General features: G+C 41.8%; 1 long non-coding RNA gene across 1 annotated transcript in view; it reads left to right on the top strand.

Annotated features, from left to right (window-relative positions):
* Positions 1-16,562, top strand: part of LOC137528160 (uncharacterized) — a 71,492-nt gene extending 54,930 nt beyond the window's left edge. Inside the window, exon 3 of the long non-coding RNA XR_011023299.1 lies at positions 15,976-16,562. This is a non-coding gene — a long non-coding RNA (uncharacterized lncRNA). The remainder of the gene's footprint in view (positions 1-15,975) is intronic.
* Positions 16,563-23,016: the final 6,454 nt, after the last annotated feature.

Raw genomic sequence — 23,016 nt, 5'->3', positions numbered from 1 at the left:
AACATGTGTAGAAAGCCTTCTGTCGGCCCACGTTAGAATTGATCTTCAGTATGGCAACTATAATAAAAACATAAGAAACAAAAGTAAGGAGAAATTGGGTGAAAATCATAGGAAACAATGCTTCTATTAAGAACAGTATTTCCAAAAGTTTGGTATCCTCACAGGTGATCTGCAACAGTGGGACAATATCACAGAGGAAATGGTTGACTTCGTTGGTTAAGTAGCATGAAAAGTTGTGTATTATCATAAATGGAGGAAGGACTTGAGAAAATGCTAACAGCCAGCAGAAAGAAGCCAGCAGAACACATTTTCTTTGGTTCATAATCTTATGATAACACAAAGGTTTACAGATGGCCACATAGCGATCATAACTCATGGCGGTCAATATCACCAGCTCGAGGGTTTGAAGTGACCCAAAAAAGTACATCTGTGCCATGCAGCCAAAAAATGAGACAACTTTACAACCAGTGATAGAACTTGAAAGTATCTTATGGAGGGAAACTGTTGAAAACAAGATATCTACTATAGACAAATTGGCAAGAAAGAAATACATGGGTGTATGAAGCCGAGGATCTTTGCAGGCAGTAAGAATAATGATATTGCCACAAAGGGTTATTAGATAAATGATGAGGACCAGAAGGACGATGGGAAGCTGCATCTGTGGGTCATCAGATATCCCTCTCATTATAAAATAGTCAAAAAATGTTTGATTAACATACATTTCTTTGTTTTAAGGTATAGATGTTTAGCCACTTTAAAGAATATTAAGATCAAATTTCCACACCTTCTCTTCTCAAGAAAACAGCCTCAAATTGGAAAATAAAAAGTACAATAATTATTATAGGAATTTGCCACTAGCTTTTGAACACAAAAACATTCCTAAACTCATGTATACTCTAAATAGAGCTCTAAAGTGAAAGTAATGTGGCCAGTTTAACTTGCTTGGGGCCCTAAGCAAAGTAGAAGATTTGGGCCCCCTCCCATAGCCAAGTATAGCTGCCCCTAGTATAGGTAGCAGGCTATAGGTACCCCCAGTATAGGTAGCCAGGTCTATAGGTGTCCCCAGTATAGGTAGCCAGGTCTATAGGTGTCTCCAGTTTAAGTAGCCAGGTCTATTGGTGCCCTCAGTTTAGGTAGCCAGGTCTGTAGGTGTTCTCAGTTTAGGTAGCCAGGTCTATAGGTGTCCCCAGTCCAAGCACCTGCTTTAGTTGCCTCGTGGATAATCCGGCCCTGATTACTAGACTATACACTGAGGAGTTTATAGCAACCCCCCTGTGCAGGAACATGGTCTGTCCTGCAGAGTCGACACATTTTTTTTTATCTTGGTGTGTCAAGATGATTTTACAACAGAGAGGCAGAGCTGTGTGAGGAAAGAAACTGCTCCTAACACTTGTGGTAATGTGTGCCCTAACATACAGCATTTAAAAAAAAGTTGCTTGAATCGATAGATGTCCTTTAAAAAGCTGTCGGAGAGATGCAATGATTGAAACTGGAATGAGGACAGGTAGATTTGCTTTACAGCACACTTACAAAGCACGCTCTGCATTAGGGGTATATCACCTGCGGATTAGCCGACCACCCCCACTCACTTTTATCCCAAAATTTTGGCGTAAAAAGTTGGCTTATTCATGTTGATACATGGTCTATCTTTCTCCCTAACCAGGAAAATTTAAGCTTTTCTAATTTTCTAAAAGACTTTTTTAGTGGGGGAATATCAATTGATTTATTGAGGGTATGTTAGATTAATGTGCCACGGTGGTGTAGTGGTTAGCGTTCTCATCTTGCAACGCTGGGTCCCCAGTTCGAATCCCAGCCAGGTCAACATCTGCAGGGGGTTTGTATGTTCTCCCCGTGTCTGTGTGGGTTTTCTCCGGGTACTCTGGTTTCCTCCCACATTCCAAAAACATACAGATAAGTTAATTGGCTTCCCCCTAAAATTGGCCCTAGACTACGATACATACACTACACAATATAGACATAGGACTATAGTAGGGATTAGATTGTGAGCCCCTTTAAAGGGACAGTTAAGTGACAAGACAATATACTTTGTACAGCGCTGCGGAAGATGTCGGCGCTATATAAATACTAAATAATAATAATAATGTATTGAGGGCCTTTTCCACATTGAGGGGGATTAATAGGATAAATTGTTCATCATTCAGCATACCAATATTGAGGGTACGTGACTTAAAGGACTACTGTAGGGGGTAGGGGTAAAAAGAGTTGAACCCGGGGCTTCTAATGGTCCCCCACAGACATCCGGGGGCTGTGTCCTCGCTCCCGCTGACATCACCAGGAGTGCAGGCGCAGACTGTACTGGGCCTGCGCAATAGACGCCTGGTGACGTCAGTGGGAGCGAGGGCGTCAAAGTAGGAAATACCAGAAGTGAACCGGAGGCAGGGACCGGAGCATTGGTGAGTGGCTGCTCGGGCACAAGACGACTATTAGGTAAGTTCAACTCTTTTTCCCCCTACAGTACTCCTTTAAGGCTGTTAGTATTGATAGCTACACTATGACACACATTGAAGAAGTGTTTTCAGAAGAGGGAACAAAATTATTTTCTACCCTTGCTCTTCAACGTGCTTATCAGCATCATTATCATTATTTTTCTTTCTTTTTGTATGAGGAGAACCCGAGATCTCACAACATTTTTTACATATCAGTTGTCATCTATGTATAGATCCTTACCAGTTCTTTCAAAAACTCAGGTTGTTGTGGGTGCTCCAGGGTGCCGGCGTGGGTGGGTGCAGTAGGTGTGGTGGGTGGGGAGGAGAATGGGAGCCACAAAGGCAAAGCAGGGCTTTTCAGCGCCTGCTGCAAAATCGCGCAGTGCTGAAGCTTTGCGTGGCTATAGTAGTGGTGCTATGGTCCACGCCCCGCGCAAAAGGTAATTTGGGGATCCAGCAATTGCCAGACCCCAAAATTACTTCTCCCTCTGAGTTGCAACAACTCGGAGAGGGAATAGTATTTAACACCCCCCCCCCCCCCCCCCACTGAATTTGTGTGGCAGCAGGGTGAGCTTTCATTCGGCGAGAAGACCTGGCACCAGTACGCCATGTACGCACTGCGGGGATGGAGCTCTTCTATGTCTTCCATCCCTCGAGCACAAAGCATCTTTAAATCTCCCTCCTGGGCTCCCCGTTGGTCTTGTTCCCACTGTCCTCCTTTACATCTTCAAAATTGGTGTTTGTAGCATGTACGGGGGCTTTGTTATTAACCCCTAAAGTCGGCAGCCATTAACTATTAAGAAAAGCATATGCGCAAAAGACGTCATTTTTTGGCGACTATTTTGCACTTGATCCTACTCCACCATGCCACTGTCTGGGTTTTGGTACATTTTTTACACCTTTTAAAGAAATTGTGGCTGAAGGTTTTGAAGTTCACCTGCCCATTAAAGTCTATGGAGCTCGCCACAAATGGTCTGTTTGCAAACACAATGCCGAACGCAAAACTTTAATGTTCGCCCTATCCCTACTTACCTTTACCCACAACAGCTGACACACAGGGCCCTATGCAATTACCAAACTCGCCAGCGCTAAGTGCTGGCGAGTTCTTAAATTAGGCGTCAGCAAGGTCACCTAATGCAATTGCATTTAACACCCCCCAGGGCGGAAAAGAACTTGCTTGGGTGATATAATCGCCCAGCAAGTTCCTTTCCCCCTATGCAATTGCATTTTGCACCCCCCGGGAAGCGATGCTTCCCGTCAAACATAGGTGCTAACTTTTCACCTGCTCTAAGCAGGCGAAAAGACCTATCACTGCTGTCAGCGGGCTGATTTTGGCATCTGGGTGCCTCCTTTACTAAGGAAACCCCAGATGCCAGTGATTTAAATAGGTAAAGGAGTCAGTTTTGACTCCTTACCTATTTAAAATGTAACAAAAAAAACATACCTCCATCGTGTAACGATCGGTGAAGCACAGAGAGGATCTGATTACCGGTGATCTGCAGTATCACTGGGAATACAGATGTATACCAGATTATAAGTGATCTGCAGTCTCACCGATAATCCGATATACTAGCTAACCTCTGTTCACCTGAGTAGAGTGTAGTGTTTGGTGTGACAGTAACACTTTGAGGACTAGGCCTCAGTGCAGCAAGGAGTACTGCACAGATTCCTTCCGCAGACCTGAGCTCTCCAAGACGGGAGGAGTCAGACTGACAGTAGGAAGGAAGTCTGAAAGTGACCCTCAGGAGGAAGGGTCGCTAACAGAGCGAGGAACCGCCTCTAACGGTAAGGTCGGTTCTCAAGGTCGGACAAGCCAGGTCGTACACACACAGACAGATACAGTACAGGATCAGAAGACAAAGGCGGAGTCAAAGTACAGGCAGGGTTCGGCAATGGGGTATCAGATATATCGAGGTACAGAATCAGGAGGCTGAGGCGGAGTCTAGGAACGAGCCGGGGTTCGGCAACAGAGTATCAGAAATATCGAGGTACAAGATCAGAGTTCAGGAGGATAGTCGAGGCAGGCAAAGGTCATAACAGATAATCACAATCAAACTAGTACTTTAGCTATCAACAGAATCTAGCTAAGTGTAGGATTACAGCTCCAGCTGGTCCCGGCACACTTGCGGATCTGACTATGGATCTGGGTGCTCCCACATATGTGATCGCAACGCCAGACAAAGAGCAAGTGAACAGCCAGCAGTATATATACACAAGGACCTTTCCAGGACCTCCCTAATTGCTGGACCAATGAGAGCAGTGGAAATTGTCAGCTGACCCAGCTGGTCAGCTGACTTCCTTCTGACTGTTATTTAAACTCTGCTTCTGTGCGCGCGCGCGTGTAACTCTGAATCCAGGTGGACTATGAGTCCCAGCCACACCAGTACTGTTTAGCAAAGTCTCGAGTGAAGGAGCCGCCTCCGATGCGGATTCCGCTGTTACCAATGCGGATTCCGCCGTTACCAATGCGGATTCCGCCGCACTGCCTATGCGGCAAGCGGCGTTTTTTCCGCGTTGTGACGCCATGCTGGACGCGGAAACAGCCGCCTCACCTTGAGAGGTAGCGGCTTTTCCGCGTTTCATTACACATCGTTCCCGTCTCGCCGCATGTCCCATGCCGCTCCTCCGCTCATCTCTGTGACTGTTATTGTTCTCGGAGCCCGGCAAAGCATCTTTGAGTCTCCCGCCGCGGCTCCCCATTCGTCCACTAGGTGGCCCAATGAGAATCATCCTGATTCTAATTGGTCCAATTAGAATCAGGATGATTCTCATTGGGCCACCTAGTGGAGGAATAGTGGAAGAAAGGTTAGAGATAAAATTAAGGGGAAAAAGGATGCCTTCAAGGTCCTAAAACAGGAAGGGACCGAGGCTGCATTAAGCAATTATAAGGAGTGCAATAAAAGTTGTAAAAAAGAAATTAGGCTGGCAAAGATTGAAGCTGAAAATCAAATCGCTAGGGATATCAAATCTAACCCAAAGACGTTTTACAAGTACATAAACTCTAAAAAAAGAAAGGTTGACTGTATTGGACTCCTAAAGGATGAGGGTGGGAACTCAATGGTGGATGACCAAGGTAAGGCAGAGTTATTAAATGCTTTCTTTGCTTCTGTCTTCACAAAGGAAACATCACTGTTGCAAATTACAGATGCAGACGAGTCTCAATCTTCCAACTGTAATATTAAATACTTAACGCAGGAAGAAGTGAAGGCAAGACTAAATAAATTAAAAATAGACAAGGCACCTGGCCCGGATGGCATGCATCCTCGGGTCCTAAGGGAATTAAGTTCAGTTGTAGATAAACCTCTTTATCTTCTCTTTCAACTGGCAGAGTCCCAGTGGATTGGCGTATAGCCCACGTTTTCCCATTATTTAAGAAGGGCAAAAAAATCAGATCCAGGAAATTATAGACCTGTAAGCTTAACATCAGTTGTATGCAAACTATTTGAGGGGTTACTAAGAGATACTATACATGACTTCATAGTAGAAAATAATCTTATTTCTCTGCATCAACATGGGTTTACTAAAGACAGGTCCTTTTTGACTAACATGCTCAGCTTTTATGAGGTAGTGAACGCTAATGTGGATATTGGGAATGTTGTAGATGTGATATACTTGGACTTTGCAAAGGCCTTCAACACTGTTCCACACAAAAGTCTGGTGCAAAAGTTGAGGATGCAAGGACTGGGGAAGAGTCTTTGTGCATGGATAGTTAACTGGTTAATGGAGAGAAAACAAAGAGTTGTGATCAATGGATCATACTCAAACTGGGTGACTGTTAGCAGTGGGGTCCCACAAGGGTCTGTTCTGGGTCCAGTGCTTTTCAATTTATTTATTAACCTCCTTGGCGGTAACCCCGTGTGTGACACGGGGTAAGCCGCCGGAGGGTGCCGCTCAGGCCCTGCTGGGCCGATTTTCATAATTTTTGTTTTGCTGGACGCAGCTAGCACTTTGCTAGCTGCGCCAGCACTCTGATCGCCGCCGGCCCCTGCCCGATCGCCGCTATCTGCTGCGGCGCGGGCCCCCCCCCCCCTCCAGACCCCAGCGCTGCCTGGCCAATCAGTGCCAGGCAGCGCCGAGGGGTGGCCCGGGACTCCCAATGACGTCCCGACGTCAGTGACGTCGGTGACGTCATCCCGCCCCGTCGCCATGGCGACGGGGGAAGCCCTCCAGGAAATCCCGTTCTATGAACGGGATTTCCTGATCGGAGATCGCCGAAGGCGATCGAAGCGGGCGGGGGGATGCCGCTCAGCAGCGGCTATCATGTAGCGAGCCCTCGGCTCGCTACATGATTAAAAAAAAAATTTTTTTAAAAAAAACTGCTGCGCTCCCTCCTGGCGGTATTTTTCATACCGCCAAGGAGGTTAATGACCTAGTAGATGCAGTAGAAAGCAATGTTGCTATTTTTGCAGATGATACAAAATTGTGCAGAATCATCAACTCTCAGGAAGATAGGGACATATTGCAACAGGATCTGGATAGGATGGCTATATGGTCACATAAATGGCAGATGAAATTCAATGTTGAAAAATGTAAAGTCATGCATTTTTATCATACCAATGGTCTAGCACCATACAAAATAAATGGGATACAGTTGGGGACACCAAACTTTGAGAAAGACTTAGGAGTACTCATCGACAACAAGTTAAATAATCATACTCAATGCCAAGCCGCTGCAGCTAAAGCTAACACAATTTTGGGATGCATTAAAAGGGAAATAAAAACTCGAGATGCTAGCATAATATTGCCCCTGTTTAACTCTCTAGTAAGGCCACATCTGGAATATGGAATTCAGTTCTGGGCACCACATTACAGGAAAGATATTTGAGTTTTAGAGCAGGTGCAGAGACGAGCAACAAAATTGATACGTTGGATGGAAGGTCTTACTTACCAAGAAAGGTTAGATAAACTGGGTTTATTTAGTCTAGAGAAAAGACGCCTTAGAGGGGATCTAATTAACATGTATAAATACATCAGAGGGCAATATAAAAGCGTGACGGATGAGCTTTTTGTCCCTAGGCCTTTTCAAAGGACTAAAGGACGTGATCTGCGCATGGAGGAAAAATGTTGTAGCCATTTATTTAGGAAAGGGTTCTTTACAGTAAGAGTAATTACGATGTGGAATGTATTGCCACAGGAAGTAGTTATGGCAAATTCTATACCTGCATTTAAAGGGGGCTTAGATGCTTTCCTTGCATTGAAAGACATCCATGGCTATATTACTAGGTAATGCCCAATGATGTTGATCCAGGGATTTTATCTGATTGCCATCTGGAGTCGAGAAGGAATTTTTTTCCCTTTTGGGGCAAATTGGACCATGCCTTGTAAGGGTTTTTCACCTTCATCTGGATCAACAGGGATATGTGAGGGAGCAGGCTGGTGTTATACTTTGTTCTCTGGTTGAACTTGATGGACGTATACCTTATTTGAACCCAAATAACTATGTAACTATGTAACTTATAAAATGTGTTCAATGTGCTGACCATTGTGTTGGATTGTCAATGCAACCCTATTCTCCCACTCTTCACACACTGATAGCAACACCGCAGGAGAAATGCTGGCACAGGCTTCCAGTATCCATAGTTTCCGGTGCTGCACAGCATAGTATCTTCACAGGATAGACAATTTCCTTCACATGACCCCAAAGATAAAAGTCTAAGGGGGTCAGATTGGGAGACCTCGGGGGGCCATTCAACTGGCCCACGATGACCAATCCACTTTCCAGGAAACTGTTCATCTAGGAATTGTACAGCAGAAGGAAATGGCAGCGCTTCCAAACAGACGCTGCACCTTAATTGATTACCTGCACAAGTATGCAGAGCTCGAATAACGGGCATATTACACACCTTGCATTCAAAACCGGTACAGTAAAGGGGGGCGTTAGCTTCAGCATAAGTTGTGCACAAATTATCCCTACTAGACTCTCCCACGGCGGTGGCGGGCCCCCCTTGAGGCTAAATACACACCTTGAATACAATTTGCATCTGATTTGTATTCAAGGTGTGTATTTAGCCTCAAGGGGCTGGGCATATCTCTGGAGCTTTCACTTCACTTTCAGCCTGTGAGCGCTGCCCATTGCTTGCTGTCTTTTGAACAAATGTTCATCTAGGAATGCTCGGGCCTAACACCCGTAATGTGGTGGTGCACCATCTTGCTGAAAAAACTCAGGAAACGTGCCAGCTTCAGTGCATAAAGAGGGAAACACATCATCATGTAGCAATTTTGCATATCCAGTGGCCTTAAGGTTTCCATTGATGAAGAATGCACAAATACCCTTACACACAGAAACAATAATATATTTGATGACGTAAAATACTTAAAGAGGAGCTGTTAGGTATAAGGTCTCAGAGAAAATAAACACATATATCAGTAGCTAAAGATTGGCTGTACTTACATTACATATGCATTTCACTGTCCACGTTTGGATTTCACAGAATTTGTATATAGTATATGCAGAGATTGATGCTCCTGACAGCTCATGGCAGGCTCCATGTTTTTCTGTCAAATGTGTCGTCATGTCCTGCTTGCTTCCTGATCACAGATAAGCTCCTACTTGAACAACACAGTGTGCAGTGAATATTAATGAGCCATGTGGCTAGGAACAATAGCTGACTCCTGCAGTGTACTCTGCCCGGATATTTATCAGTGCTACGCGCTGGACTGATTAGAAGCTCCTGTACCGTCTCATTAGCAGCCGAGGGGAGGGCCCCAGAATGCTTTGCAGTTTAGTATGCGGCTTGCGTCCTTATGGTTCTATAACAGCCTTTCTGATAAGCACACATCAAAGGTAACTGAGATTTTTATCTTCACTAATTGCTTTATGGCTTCCTTCTAAACTGTTTAACACAGGAGAATAGAGGTTTAAATTAGCTTCTGCAGCCTGACAGTTACTCTTTAACTACAAATAACATGAATAGCAAAATGTATATATTTTTAAAAGAATAAATAACCTTACAATCAAGTATGAATTAAAAATATTATGAATAGATAAAGACGTATATTTGTAATAGAATAAATAGCCTTACAATCATGTACGCATTACAAATCTTAAAATAACGGTAATATTAAAAGCGATATAGTAGTAAGATAATAAATCTGAAAACTATCATTTACATAGTATAATTCTGAAAACAAGGTGAACGCCAAAAGCGATATATTTATAATACAATAAGCTTAAAAACTAAAATGTATGCATTATACTTATGAAAACAAATTTTAAAAAGATAAAATAAGTGAAAATGAAGATTTGCGCATTATACTCCTGAAAGTGAAATTTAAAAACGATAAAATAAGTTCAACCAAAATTCAAAACAAATTTGTAAATGATATTTGTCATAAGGTCGCATTCACAGTGGAACGTTATGGTCGCGCGTTATAAAGTCTTATAACGCAGCTTGCCGCACTGCAATGCTAATCCTATCTGCCGTTCACAGTGCGTCGTTAAAGTTGCGTTAAAAAATGTTGCGTTGTGGTAACTCACTGCCTGCAGTGCTTTACGTCTTAATGCAGACACGTTGCGACTTAAATGTCACATTAAACCGCAATGTCCCACTGTGAATGCGACCTAAAGCTTATTTTGTAAACTAAAAGTTTTGTTATCCTGATCCCTGCAAGCGCTATTTGTTAGGCGCCCTTATTTCTTCTTTGGCACGCCCAATAGCCGATATTTTGCATTGCAGCCTATGGTGCACCCTTTTTGTCCATTAGCCATATGCACCCTTTTTTTCTGTTTCCTGTTTGTCACAATAAATCTGTTTTCATTCATGCTCCACCACTCCAACTTGTATCTTTTCCTAGTTCTGCATGGGAAAATCTTGCTATTGACATTGTGGGTTCTTTAAAGAGTAACTGTCAGGCTGCAGAAGCTAATTTAAACCCTTATTCTCCTGTGTTAAACAGTTTAGAAGGAAGCCCAAAAGCAATTAGTGAAGATAAAAATCTCAGTTACCTTTGATGTGTGCTTATCAGCAAGTCTGTTATTCTTAAGAAGACGCAAGCCGCATATTATTGCAAAGCATTCTGGGGCTCTCCCCTCGGCTGCTAATGAGACCTTACAGCAGCTTGTAATCGCGTAGCACTGATAAATCTCAGGCAGACTACACTGCAGGAGTCAGCTATTGTTCCTAGCCACATGGCTCATTAATATTCACTGCACACTGTGTTATTTAGTACAAGCTTATCTGTGATCAGGAAGCAGGCAGGACATGACGACACATTTGACAGAAAAACATGGAGCCTGCCATGAGCTGTCAGGAGCATCTATCTCTGCATATACTATATACAAATTCTGTGAAATCCAAACGTGGACAGTGAAATGCATATGTAATGTAAGTACAGCCAATCTTTAGCTACTGATATATGTGTTTATTTTCTCTGAGACCTTATACCTAACAGCTCCTCTTTAACACATGGAATCTATGGATAGATAGAAGTAGGTGGATTTGGTGTGCCACATACATTTGTTTGTCTTCCATCCCTCAACGCGCACTGTTCGGGTCCCTTTGTGTCACCCTCCGAATGCTGGATGTGCAGCCCCAAGCCACGCACCACCTCCAAAGCATTCCTGCAAAAATTGCTACTGCACATGCGCAGAATGCTCCCAGCCACATGAGCAAGGAGGCACGTGGTCAGGGGTGTGCATGCGTAGTGGCTATATGGAGGGGGACACCAGGAAGACCGAGCAGCATGGAATGAGGGACCAGGAAAAATTTAGGGGGCTGGAAGAAGCCCCAGGTAAGTAGCTGACCATAGTTACATAGTTACATAGTTATTTGGGTTGAAAAAAGACGAGTTCAACCAGAAAATAAAGTACAACACCAGCCTGCTTCCCTCACATATCCCTGTTGATCCAGAGGAAGGTGAAAAACCCTTACAAGGCATGGTCCAATTAGCCCCAAAAGGGAAAAAAATCCTTTCCGACTCCAGTTGGCAATCAGATAAAATCCCTGGATCAACACCACTGAGCACTACCTAGTAATATAGCCATGGATGTCTTTCAACACAAGGAAAGCATCTACGCCCATTTAAATACAGATATAGTATTTTTTTTTTCAAAGAAAGCTTATTTTTTTCACAAGACAAACATAATAGCATTATTCTTCCCTCTACCGGGAAGCCACATGCAGAATGTTGCTCTTTGTAAATATTATTATTTTTTATGTATATAGTGCCAACATCTTCCGTAGCGCTGTACATAGTATAAAACAAATAGTACAGAGCATAGATAGATGAGAAGTCCAAAACGCTGTACAATCAGGACATCCAGCAATACAAATACATACATCATTGATATGTGGTTTGAGACATTGCCAATGCTGGTACATGCTCGTATGAATAAACATAGAACAATTTATATAGTCTTCACCATGAAATTAATCCCATTTGATTTTTTTTTATCCTGTGGTCTCATAAGGATAATTTATTTCTTCATTAGAGCTTAAAATTGGTTGTTGTTGCATACATATTTTTTTATGTATTAGCAAATATGAAAATGATTATAAAACTGTAAACACACTGTCTAGAACATAAAATGATCATAACATTAGACAAAATTAAGTAAATTTTTTTGCCTTAAAGGGATACATAAGTGAAAGCAAAGTGAAGAGGTGAACAATTGTATCTATCCTCTTACTCCTAAAAATGATTTTTAGATATCCAACAGTTTTATGTTATGTTTAAAAACTAAAAAAAACACAGATTTATTGTTTTGTCTCAGCTGAATGTAACAGTGTGTCTCTGTGTCTCAGAGTGCTCAAATATACAGAGTACCCAGCAAGCTCATGGTGAACCAGAACTCCTAGGAGTGTGTAAGGGGGCTACAATGGACCAAAAAGCCCTCTTACTAAAATGCTATGCAAAGCAAAAGTGTTGCATAGCATTTTAGTAAAAAGCCTTTTTGGACCATTGTAGCCCCTTACACAGTCCTAGGAGTTCTGGTTCACCACGAGCTTGCTGGGTACTCTGCTACTCTAGGGGCCATATGCAATTCACCTTTTCTCCTGAGTTTTCTCCTAGGGGATAATTTTTCATCTTAAAATAACTTTTCAGCACTTTGCTACGGAAAAAGTACCAAAAAGAAGGTGCAAAAGTACTGCAAAAATTATTTTGAGTATTTGTACCCTCGCTGGTGGTTTAAAAGACATTTTATTGACAAGTTATAAAAGTATCACTTTGGAGAAAAAGTGAATTGCATATGGCCCTAGGTGTTTTAAGTCCTACCCCATAGAGCCACATTAATCCATGCCATGCACTGATGAAGACCAACTAGTCTGAAACAGTCTGTATGCATGTTGGATTAATGTAGCTCTGTATATTTAACAAGCTAACATATCGTTGCACGCCAGCAGATCTGGAGGTGTGTTTCGCTTACAGGGACAACAACTGATGATTTGCATATTTCAGCAGTGATGCCCTGGGAGACATCTCGGATCTCGGAGCTCACTCCAACCTGAATTATTACAAATACTTTCTGCTTTAAGAAAGCAAACTTTTGTTTTCCATAGTGACCAAATATATGAACTGTTGACCTTTTTTATATATCCTTCTGGGCAGGGAACTGGGCTTCCTACAGCAAAGTATTTTAAGGCCGTAATTCCTTATCAGTTGTTTGATTGGGTCCCAATTAGAGGAAAACAGTCAGTTGCATAGTAGAATATTAATTCTTTCAGGAAGAGAAAGAAGAAAAGCATCACAGCCTAGTTATTTGTGTGCTTGGTACTGTACATTCACATGTCTATCTTATCATGTCACATGTCACCTACGGTTTCCTTTAAAACAAAAGGCCATTGTTAGCCAGGTGTTCATCCAGACCTGCTGGTTTTAAGCTTCATAGCACATCTATCGAATATTAACTTTACAAAGCTGTAGGATCCCAATTGCAGACGACTGCTCAAGTAGTGTGAGTGAAAGAGAGCTGCCCATACTCAGAAGCCATCAAACCTGAATGAACTAGAGATGATTTGTAAAGAGGAATGGTCCAAAATACCTTCAACCAGAATTCAGACTCTCATTGGAACCTACAGGAAGCATTTAGAGGCTGTAATTTCTGCAAAAGGAAGATCTACTAAATATTGATTTCATTTATTTTTTGTGGTGCCCAAATTTATGCACCTGCTTAATTTTGTTTAACCTATTTTGGTTCCTGGACGTAGTTTTTACGTCCAGGAACCATGCGCACTACCGCGTGCTCCCGCGGCCGATCGCGCGCGTGCACGCGCACTCCCGGCCGCGGATTCAGTAGCCAGGCAATCAGTGTATCGGGCTATGGTGCCCGATCACTGATTCCTCTCCCCCGCTGAAAAAGTGACAGCTTCTCTCGGAAGCTGTGCTTTTTCTGGCTGTTCCCTTCCCGATGCGTCACTCTAAGCGCGTGCTACGCTTAGAGTGACGTCATGTAAACAAACTCATGGCCGCCATCTTGTGGCCAAAAAGTAATACTACACCTGTAAGGAAAAAAAAATAAAAATTAACAGACATTTACATTATAAATCTATTGTTTACCTCCCACCCTCCCAAAACTACCCAAATAAAATGTTTACTATAAAAAAAAAAAACATTACAATAAAAAAAACAAAAAACATGTAAATATTTACCTAAGGGTCTAAACTTTTTAAATATCAATGTAAAGATGAAATATTTCTATATTTTTTTATTTTAAACTTGTTAATAGTGATAGATGCAAAATGGAAAAAATGCACCTTTATTTCCAAATAAAATATTGTCGCCATACATTGTGATAGGGACATAATTTTAACGGTGTAATAACCGGGACATATGGGCAAATACAATACGTGAGTTTTAATTATGGAGGCATGTATTATTTTAAAACTATAATGGCTGAAAACTGAGAAATAATGAATTTTTCAATTTTTTTCTTATTCTTCCTGTTAAAATGCATTTACAGTAAAGTAGCTCTTAGCAAAATGTACCCCCCAAAGAAAGCCTAATTGGTGGCGGAAAAAACAAGATATAGATCAGTGCATTGTGATAAGTAGTGATAAAGTTATAGGCTAATGAATGGGAGGTGAACATTTCTCACGTGAAAACGACGGAACGCGAATGGGTTAAACAATTATTGCTCACTTTCTGTAAATGCAATCAAATTCCTTTCACATCTCAAATATCACTGTGTGTGTCTCCTATGTGATATATTCAACTGACATTTTTTATCGTAACAACCAACGATTTATACAGGAAAATCATGACAATTAACATGGTTGCCCAAACTTTCGCATCCCACTGTAATTGTTTCTAAAACTGTATAATAGTTTCTAAAACGTTTCCCTATGCTTTCTCTGAAAAAAATCGTCAACTTTTTGCATTGAGTAGCTTCCGCTATTTTCACCTATGTTACAAATTATTTATATATATAATATTATATATTATAAACATATATATATATATATATTGACTCCTCAAATCATCATTTTTTATTCTATGTTAAACAAAACTATAAACAATCATATACTAATTTACATTACACAAACAAAACAGGATTAAGGTTAGGCTTAAGCAGGGGGGTCTTTGGGTTAGGCACCACCGGGGGGGGGGGCTTAGGGTTAGGCACCACAAGTGGGGTCTTAGGGTTAGGCACTACTAGGGGAGTCTTAGGGTTAGGCACCACCAGGTTCTATGTTAGAGTAGGGAGAGGTTAGGTTATAGTAAAATATTGGTAAGTATTACAGATATTTTACTATTTGAATGAAGTAGAACAATATTACACAATATTTTATAACTTTTACTGGTGCTCATTTTAGTAAATGTAAAAATAGAGGTAGGGAATAGCAATCTCAGTAAAGATGGAACAAATCCCAAATTTCCTCAAAGCCAAATCTCGAAAGGTTCTTTAACTATGTTTTGCATGTAAGAATAGTACAGTAGTTGGGCTTAGAATAGTATATTCTAAGTCTAACTACTATTCTTACACGCATCACACAATTTATATGTACAGGATTCACTAGATTAGCAATTCAAGATTTTTTTTAAATTTGGATTTGAGGAAATTTGGGATTTGTTCCATTCCTAGATATCAGTATTGTAAACAATATTTTACGGCATATCCTGGTGCCCATTTTACTAAATGATAACTTAAATATAATTTATTTCTGGTGCCCTTTTTACCTGGAGCCTTAATTATATGCATACCATACTGTATTAAATGTTTCCATTGACCAGCCCTTTGCTTCGTTGAAGGGCTTTTTTAACATCTTTATTTTTTAAACTGTAGATCAGGGGATTAAGCATAGGGACAGCAGCTGTGTTAAACAGAGCAAAAAGTTTTTTGGCGCCCTGGTTGCTGTTTACATTTGGGGTCAAGTATTGACTGAATAGGGTTGTATAGAGCAGAGTAACAACAGTGAGATGTGATGAACACGTGTAGAAGGCCTTTTGTCGACTGGTCTTAGAAGGTGTCTTCAGAATAGCAGTTATAATAAAAATATAAGAAACAAAAGTGAGGAGAAACTGGGTGAAAATCATAGGAAACAATGCTTGGATGAAGAACAGGGTTTTCACAACAGTCGTATCATTGCAGGTGATCTCCATCAAAGGGACAATGTCACAGAAGAAGTGGTTGACTTCGATGACTGTATAGCAGGAGAAGCTGTAAACTATGCCAACTATAGAAAGATTTTGCAAAAATCCCATCAACCAACAGAAAGAAGCCAACAAAATACATGTTCTTGGGTTCATAATTAGATGATAACGCAAAGGCTTACAGATGGCCACATAGCGATCATACCCCATGATGGTCAATATCAACAGCTCAAGAGTTTGCAGTGAGCCAAAAAAGTACATTTGTGACATGCAGGCAAAAAATGAGACAACATTACAACCAGTGATGAAGTTCGTGAGGATCCTATGTAGGGAGACCGTAGTACAAAAGATATCTACCACAGACAAATTGGCCAGGAAGAAGTACATGGGGGTATGAAGCTGAGGATCTCTGTAGGCTATAAGAATAGTTACATTACCACACACAGTGCTGAGATAAATAATGAGGACTACAAGGAAGATGGGAAGCTGCATCTTTGGGTCATCTGATACTCCTTTAATGATGAAATAACCAGAAAATGTTTGATTCATGTACATTTTTATAAAAGCCTGAAATTTGAGAATGAACACTTCATTGGGTGATAAAATTAGAATAACAAAAAAGTTACCTTAAAAAAAGATCAAGATCAAATTTCTTCTTTAGGTTCCTCCAGAAGGATTGGTCTTGGTGTGCCCATGATTGGAATAAAGACATAATGGGTCCGATCCAATTCACTTTTTCTTCAATGTTTTCTCTTAGATGAATTGTTATCAATAAAATGCCTTTTTAGCCACCGGCAAACAAGAAAATGCTCAGAATAATTTCGACAGTACTTTTTTGCCTACTTTTTGTCCTCTTTTCAATTGCAGAGTCTGGAAAAGTTATTTTAAAAGGAACCCGAGGTGAGAGGGATATGGAGGCTGACGTGTTTATTTCCTTTGAAATAATGCATATTGTCTGGCAGTCCTGCTGACCCTCTAATACATTAAGCCATACACCCTGAACAAGCATGCAGATCAGATGTCTCTATGAAAAAGCAGACAAGACTAACTGCATGCTTGTTTCAAGTGTAGGCTTTAGACCCTTCTGACCAGAAAGATCAGCAGGACTACCCGACAACAGGTATTGTTGAACCACTTTAGCCCACAGGCCATTTTACCCTAATGGCCAAAAGCCATTTTCACTGTTAGCGTTCCTCCCATTCATTTGGCCATAACTTTATTACTGCTTCTCACACCTCATCTATATCTTGCATTTTTTTTCACCATAAATTAGGCTTTTTTTAATTTTTCAATGATTACTTTATTTTCCATGCATTTGATAGGGAAAAACAAAAAAAAAGGAAAAAAGTACAATGTATGGTGACAAAATATTATTTGGATATAAAGGTGTATTTTTTCTGTTATGGTTTTTTTGCGACCAGTCAATAATGACAAGGCCATTAACACTAAAATATATATCACAGAGTCCCTAGGGCAGCCATTTAGGTATTTGTTTTAAATTGTTATTCTTTTATTTTTCATAAGTGTTGGAAAACTGTATGTTGACTGTAATTTTATTAAACCATCCCAGGTTACCAGGAAGAGGTTTTTTTTTACACTTTTTGTTTACTTTCGTTATAAATGGACATGGCCTCTGATCATGGTCATGTTCATTCATTCCAGGCACTGTGATTGGTTTGGGGAACACTTGTTCTTCTACACCAATCACCAACATGTAAAAGCTACCGGGTACAAATGCCGAGAACAAGTGTTCGTACCCACAGCAATAACACTGGACATGTACACATGTTCAGTTAGATTTGAGCAGTGTCTATCTAGACTATTGTCGAAGATAAATTGAGGTTGTTAAAAGCTAATCAATGTGGCAGCCTCCATAGGTCTCACACCTCAGGTTTCTTTTAAACAGAAGATGAAAAATTGCCTCGTAGGAGAAAACTTAGGAAAAAAAGTGAATTAGATAAGGGTCATTATGCTATGTTCCAGATCAGGGCACCTGGATCAGAGTCCCTCCGGCCAGCAGTGGCAACACCTGCAAAGCTGGCCCATTGCCCAGACGCTGCCTACTGCGCAGGCATGGCCCTGAGCCAGGAGCACCCTGATGACTCTCCAGCAGCCAGAAACGCTCTGCGGATGCACAGTAGCAATTTTTGTGTACTGCTCATGCACAGAACGCTCCAGTTTCAGTTTGGACTAATGCTCCCAGGGATGGAAATGTCCTGATTGGGTGCGGCAGGGAGTTCCAAAGTGTAGGGGAAGCATGGCAGAAGACTCTGTCTTCAAAGGTTTTGAGGTGGACCCTGGGGGTGACCAAGTTATTAGATCTTTTTGATCTAAGAATGTGGAGGGTTTGATGCAGATGCAACACTACCTTTAGGTATCCAGGGCCCAGATTCTGCTAGGATTTGAATGTCAATAAGCCAATTTGAAACAGAATTCTCCATTTTATTGGTAGCCAATGGAGTGAGCGAAGAGTTCGTTTTATGTGGAAATGGGAGGTTGGCTTGTTAACAGCCTTGCAGCAGCATCTGTGCCAATTGCAGATGGTGCAGGCCTTTGTTTGGAAGGCCTGTATAGAGAACATTGCAGTAGTCCAATATAATGTAATGAAGGCATGAACTAGGGTTGGAAGATCTGTTGGCGGTATGAGGTGCTCAATTTTTGCAATATTCCTTAGGTGAAAGAAGGAATGTTTCACAACAGCTGAGATTTGATTCCTGAAGCTTAATTTCCCATCAATCATACTGATTGCATTTGGTTTCAGCCAGTTATTCATCCACACCTGAAGCTCAGCTCAGCATGCGGTTATTTGTGAGGAAGGGTCCGTTATGCCAGGTTTGAATAATAAATATAGCTGGGTGTCATCAGCCTAGAAATTATATATCAGGCCATGTTTTTGGATGATTGTGGCAGCATGTACAGTATATGGTGAACAGCAAAGGGGACAGTATCACACCCTGGGAGACACAACATTTTAGTGGTACAGGGTTGGAGAAAAAGGGCCCCAAGAATACTTTTTGTGTTCTGCCAGCCAGGAAGGAAGTCAAGCAACATAAGAATGGAACATTGGCCTCGGTCTCTTACCATGAAAAGATCATTGGAGATCAGGGTGAGGGCTGTTTTTACAGCTGTGATGTTTACTGAAGCAAGTAATTACCTTCCTGCTAAATACTTTTTAAGCACCTACATGCACACATTGGCTGTCTCAGCACAGCCCCTTTAATCACAAGCCGCACTATACAGCAGCTCTAACAGGCACTGTCTGTAGATGGAGTCACCTGACATATACAGCCCGTCTCCGCACCAGGGGCTTGATTCACTAAAGCTTGCTGTGAGAGATCGCGGAAAAGCCGCCACATGTGCTACTGAGCAGGCGGCTGATTCCGCGTCCAGTGCGGCGGTTTGCACGCGGAAGCGTGTGTTTGGTAGCAGGGCAGAACGCGGAAAAGCCGCCACATGCAACAACAGTAAGGCGGCTGGTTCCGCGTCCAGCGCTGCGGTTTGCACGTGGCAGCGTGTGTCTGGTGTGGCTGAGTCTGTTAGTGCACATAGACTTAGGAATACACGCGCGCGCGCTGAGAGGCAGAATTCTTATACTAAGCAGGAAGAGTCAGCTGACCACGCCGATCAGCTGACTCTTGAGCGGGATACTATTGGTTGAGCAATTAGGGGTGGTGCTGGAGAGCACTACTCCATATATAGTTCCTGCTGGTCACTTGCAAGTTGTCTGCCATTGCGATCACTACGTGGAAGCACTCAGACCTAGTCAGATCCTCAGTGTGTTTGAACCAGGTGGACCTGGGTATACACACTTAGCCAGATTATTTGAATTGTATTCTGTTTATGCTTAAGCTAGTTCCAGGGTGTAGAGACCAAGGACCTCACACCCAGCTTAGGGAACTGTGTTATCATCTGTGTTATACTTCAGACTAGTTCCAGCGTGCTGAGACTACGGACCTCACACCCAGTCTAGGGAATACTGTATTATCATCTGTGTATTCTTCAGATTAGTTCCGGGGTGCTGAGACCAAGGACCTCGCACCCAGAATAGGCATTGTTTGATATATGTTATGACTGATAGCTTTTCTGACTACCCCTCTGTCTTCTGATTCGGTACCTTGTATATCTGATATTCCGTTGCCAGACCCTGCTTTACTTGGATACTGAATCAGCCTTCTGTCTTTGTACTTTATCTGTCTGTGTGTTGCCGACCCGGCGTGCCCGACCTCGAGAGCTATCTCTCCCCTTAAAAGAGATAGTCTCCAAATCAGATAGTGACATCCATCTTAGGTGTCACTCACTCCTAGGTCCTTCCCGTCTCCAGCCTGACTCCTCCCCCCAGAGAGCCTCAGGCTGCTGGAAGGTTCCTGTTCTCCCAGAGCTGTGTCTCTATATTGTATACCACCTGCTCAGCAGGTACATGAATCAAAGTACTACTGTTACACCAAACACGCACTTATCCATAGGTGTCCAGAGGTTAGCAATATATCTGATTATCGGTGATACTGCAGATCATCAATAATCAGGTATATATCTGCATTCTTGGTGATACTGCAGATCACCAATAATCAGATTCTCTCTGCGTGCTGACACCAATCGTTACACTTGCAAAGTGTTAGCACGCCAGTGAAAAGCCACTTTGCATGTGCTAACATGCTTTGCACATACTAACTAGGGTGCTAAGTAGTTTCCATGTGCAAACTACTTAGCACCGTAGTTTGCTTGTGCAAACTACTTAGCACCCTAGTTAGCATGTGCAAACTACTTAGCACCATAGTTTGCTTGTGCAAACTACTTAGCACCCTAGTTAGCATGTGCAAACTACTTAGCACCTACGGTGCTGAGTACCCTAGTTTGCACGTGCAAAGCTTTTAGGCGTGATAATTGAGTTATCCCGCTTTTGTGAAGCAAGCCTCAGGACTGCACTGCTGATCACCTGAGCCCAGTCCCCAACCTGGAAACCAGCAGTTTTTTCATCCAAAACAGCCCAAGAGAAACAGGTGAGATCAATCAGCCAGCTAGCAGCCATGTACAGCACACACATGGGGGGGGGGGATGCTCCTTTCTTGCTATTATATGTGAATGTGGGTCAGCTATACTCACAGCTTTGTTAAAAGAGAGAGAATTGAGGAATCCAGTAAACCCTTAACATTTATTAAAACTTATCTCAACAATTAGTTCTGGATAAGTGATAATTTCAGATGAGCTCTCTACAGCAGATCATAGAAGATGGAACATGGACATTTTGTTGCACCAGAAAGTAACAGTCGTTTTCATTAAATCAATTAAGGAAATGTTATTTATTTTACACTGGACATACTGAATCTATAATCCCTTCTGTTGTAGTAGTATCACACTCTGAATCTATGGGTTGGAGACATGGAGGGAATGGGGGGGTGGGGGGCTTCATATTAACACTGCTGAGCAAACAGTTACTAGCTTTCTGCAGGCACATACCATGCGGTGCAGGGAGAGAAGAGACTAAAGGGCCACTATCACACAAAATTGTAACATTTAAAATACATACTTGTAAGAAGTACATTTCTCCCAGAGAAAAATACACTATAAATTACCTTTTTCCTATGTTGCTGTCACTTACAATAGGCAGTAATAATCTGACAGATCTGACAGGCTTTGGACTAGTTCATCTCCTTACAGTGGATTTTCAGTATTTGCTTTATTGTTTACAAAGGCACTCTATGGCAAGGGTCTATATAAGGATGCCGGACAGCTGGCCTCCCTATTGGATTGCATGCTATTTTGACAGTTGGGCTGACCAACTGCCATTCAGTAAGTGTTTTTGGAAAAAAAGAAAACCATGAAAATCAGGGAGGTTACTGTGAGATCAGTAAGTGAACACTTGTGTAGCACTAGTAATGAACAGAGGCATAACTAAAGGGGAGCAGCCCCAGTAATCACAGAGGTGCCCGGAGCTGTGGGGTGTCCCAACTGGTACTAACCTTCCCTTCCTCCGATACAGGGGACTATACTTCAGATCAGTTTTTTGTGGCTACACTTGTTATTGGTTGATATTCATGATGGCCACACTTGTTTTATGATCCTTGTGAGATCGGCCCCATGGCCTTGAGGGGCATCAAAAGGAGGTAAGGGAAGGGGTGTGAACATTGAGGGGGGATTGGATCAAAATTTTGTAGGGATCCCCCATGAATTGTAGTTATGCCGTTGGTAGTGAAAACTGTTTTTTTTTCCCCTTTAATACAACCAAGTTTTCTTCTTGTGCATATGACCACAGTTGTACAAACACCAACTATCATTTTAGCAATACCCTTGTCTGGACCAGTGATGGTCCTATCTAGGAGAACTCGTGGAGAAGCATGTGATTTGTTCCATCAGCTGATAGACTGGCAAAGCTCTCATTTGCTGTGATCACATCCAGCTTTAGCACATGATCATGACTAGCAAATAAGAGACTTACATATCTATCACTTGACCAAACTGACCACATGCTTCTCCATGAGTTCTCCTAGACATGACCACCACTAATCCAGACAAAGGTTGCAAACATTACTAGCAGATACTATTTGAAAAATCCAGTCTAGGTTTGTGGACTCACTCATTTTCTCCAATTTTGTGGGGGAAACTGCATAAAAAGTCCGTTCAGCATTATGTCCAGAAAGTTAATTGTTTAAGCATTTTTTAAAAAACTAGTTGCCTGCTGCCGATACAAATATTTTATATATTTTACCTTAAAAAAATGTGTTTTAAAATGGCTTAAATTGTTAGTTTGCTGTATATGGTAATTGCAGATTTGTGCTTTTAAAGAAAACGAGGTGTTTCTTCAATTGGAGCTTTAAAATAATGTGTCACCTGCTTGAGAAATGAATCTGTTCCCAGGAAAATGGAAATTTTCACAAGCTGAAGAGCAAAGTAACAATCTGTCCACTGACAGCAGCTACTGGGGTGTCTCATGCAAGATGCAGCTGCTTGGAAATATAATACAATATGAGGTCTCCAATGGGTAATTAATCCCATTCACTTTGGTGCTTTTTGGTCTCATAAGGACAATTTATTTCCTTATTAT

The sequence above is a fragment of the Hyperolius riggenbachi genome, chromosome 8, assembly GCF_040937935.1.
Source record: "Hyperolius riggenbachi isolate aHypRig1 chromosome 8, aHypRig1.pri, whole genome shotgun sequence".
Lineage (NCBI taxonomy): Eukaryota > Metazoa > Chordata > Amphibia > Anura > Hyperoliidae > Hyperolius > Hyperolius riggenbachi.
This window is presented reverse-complemented; position numbering and strand designations above follow the sequence as displayed.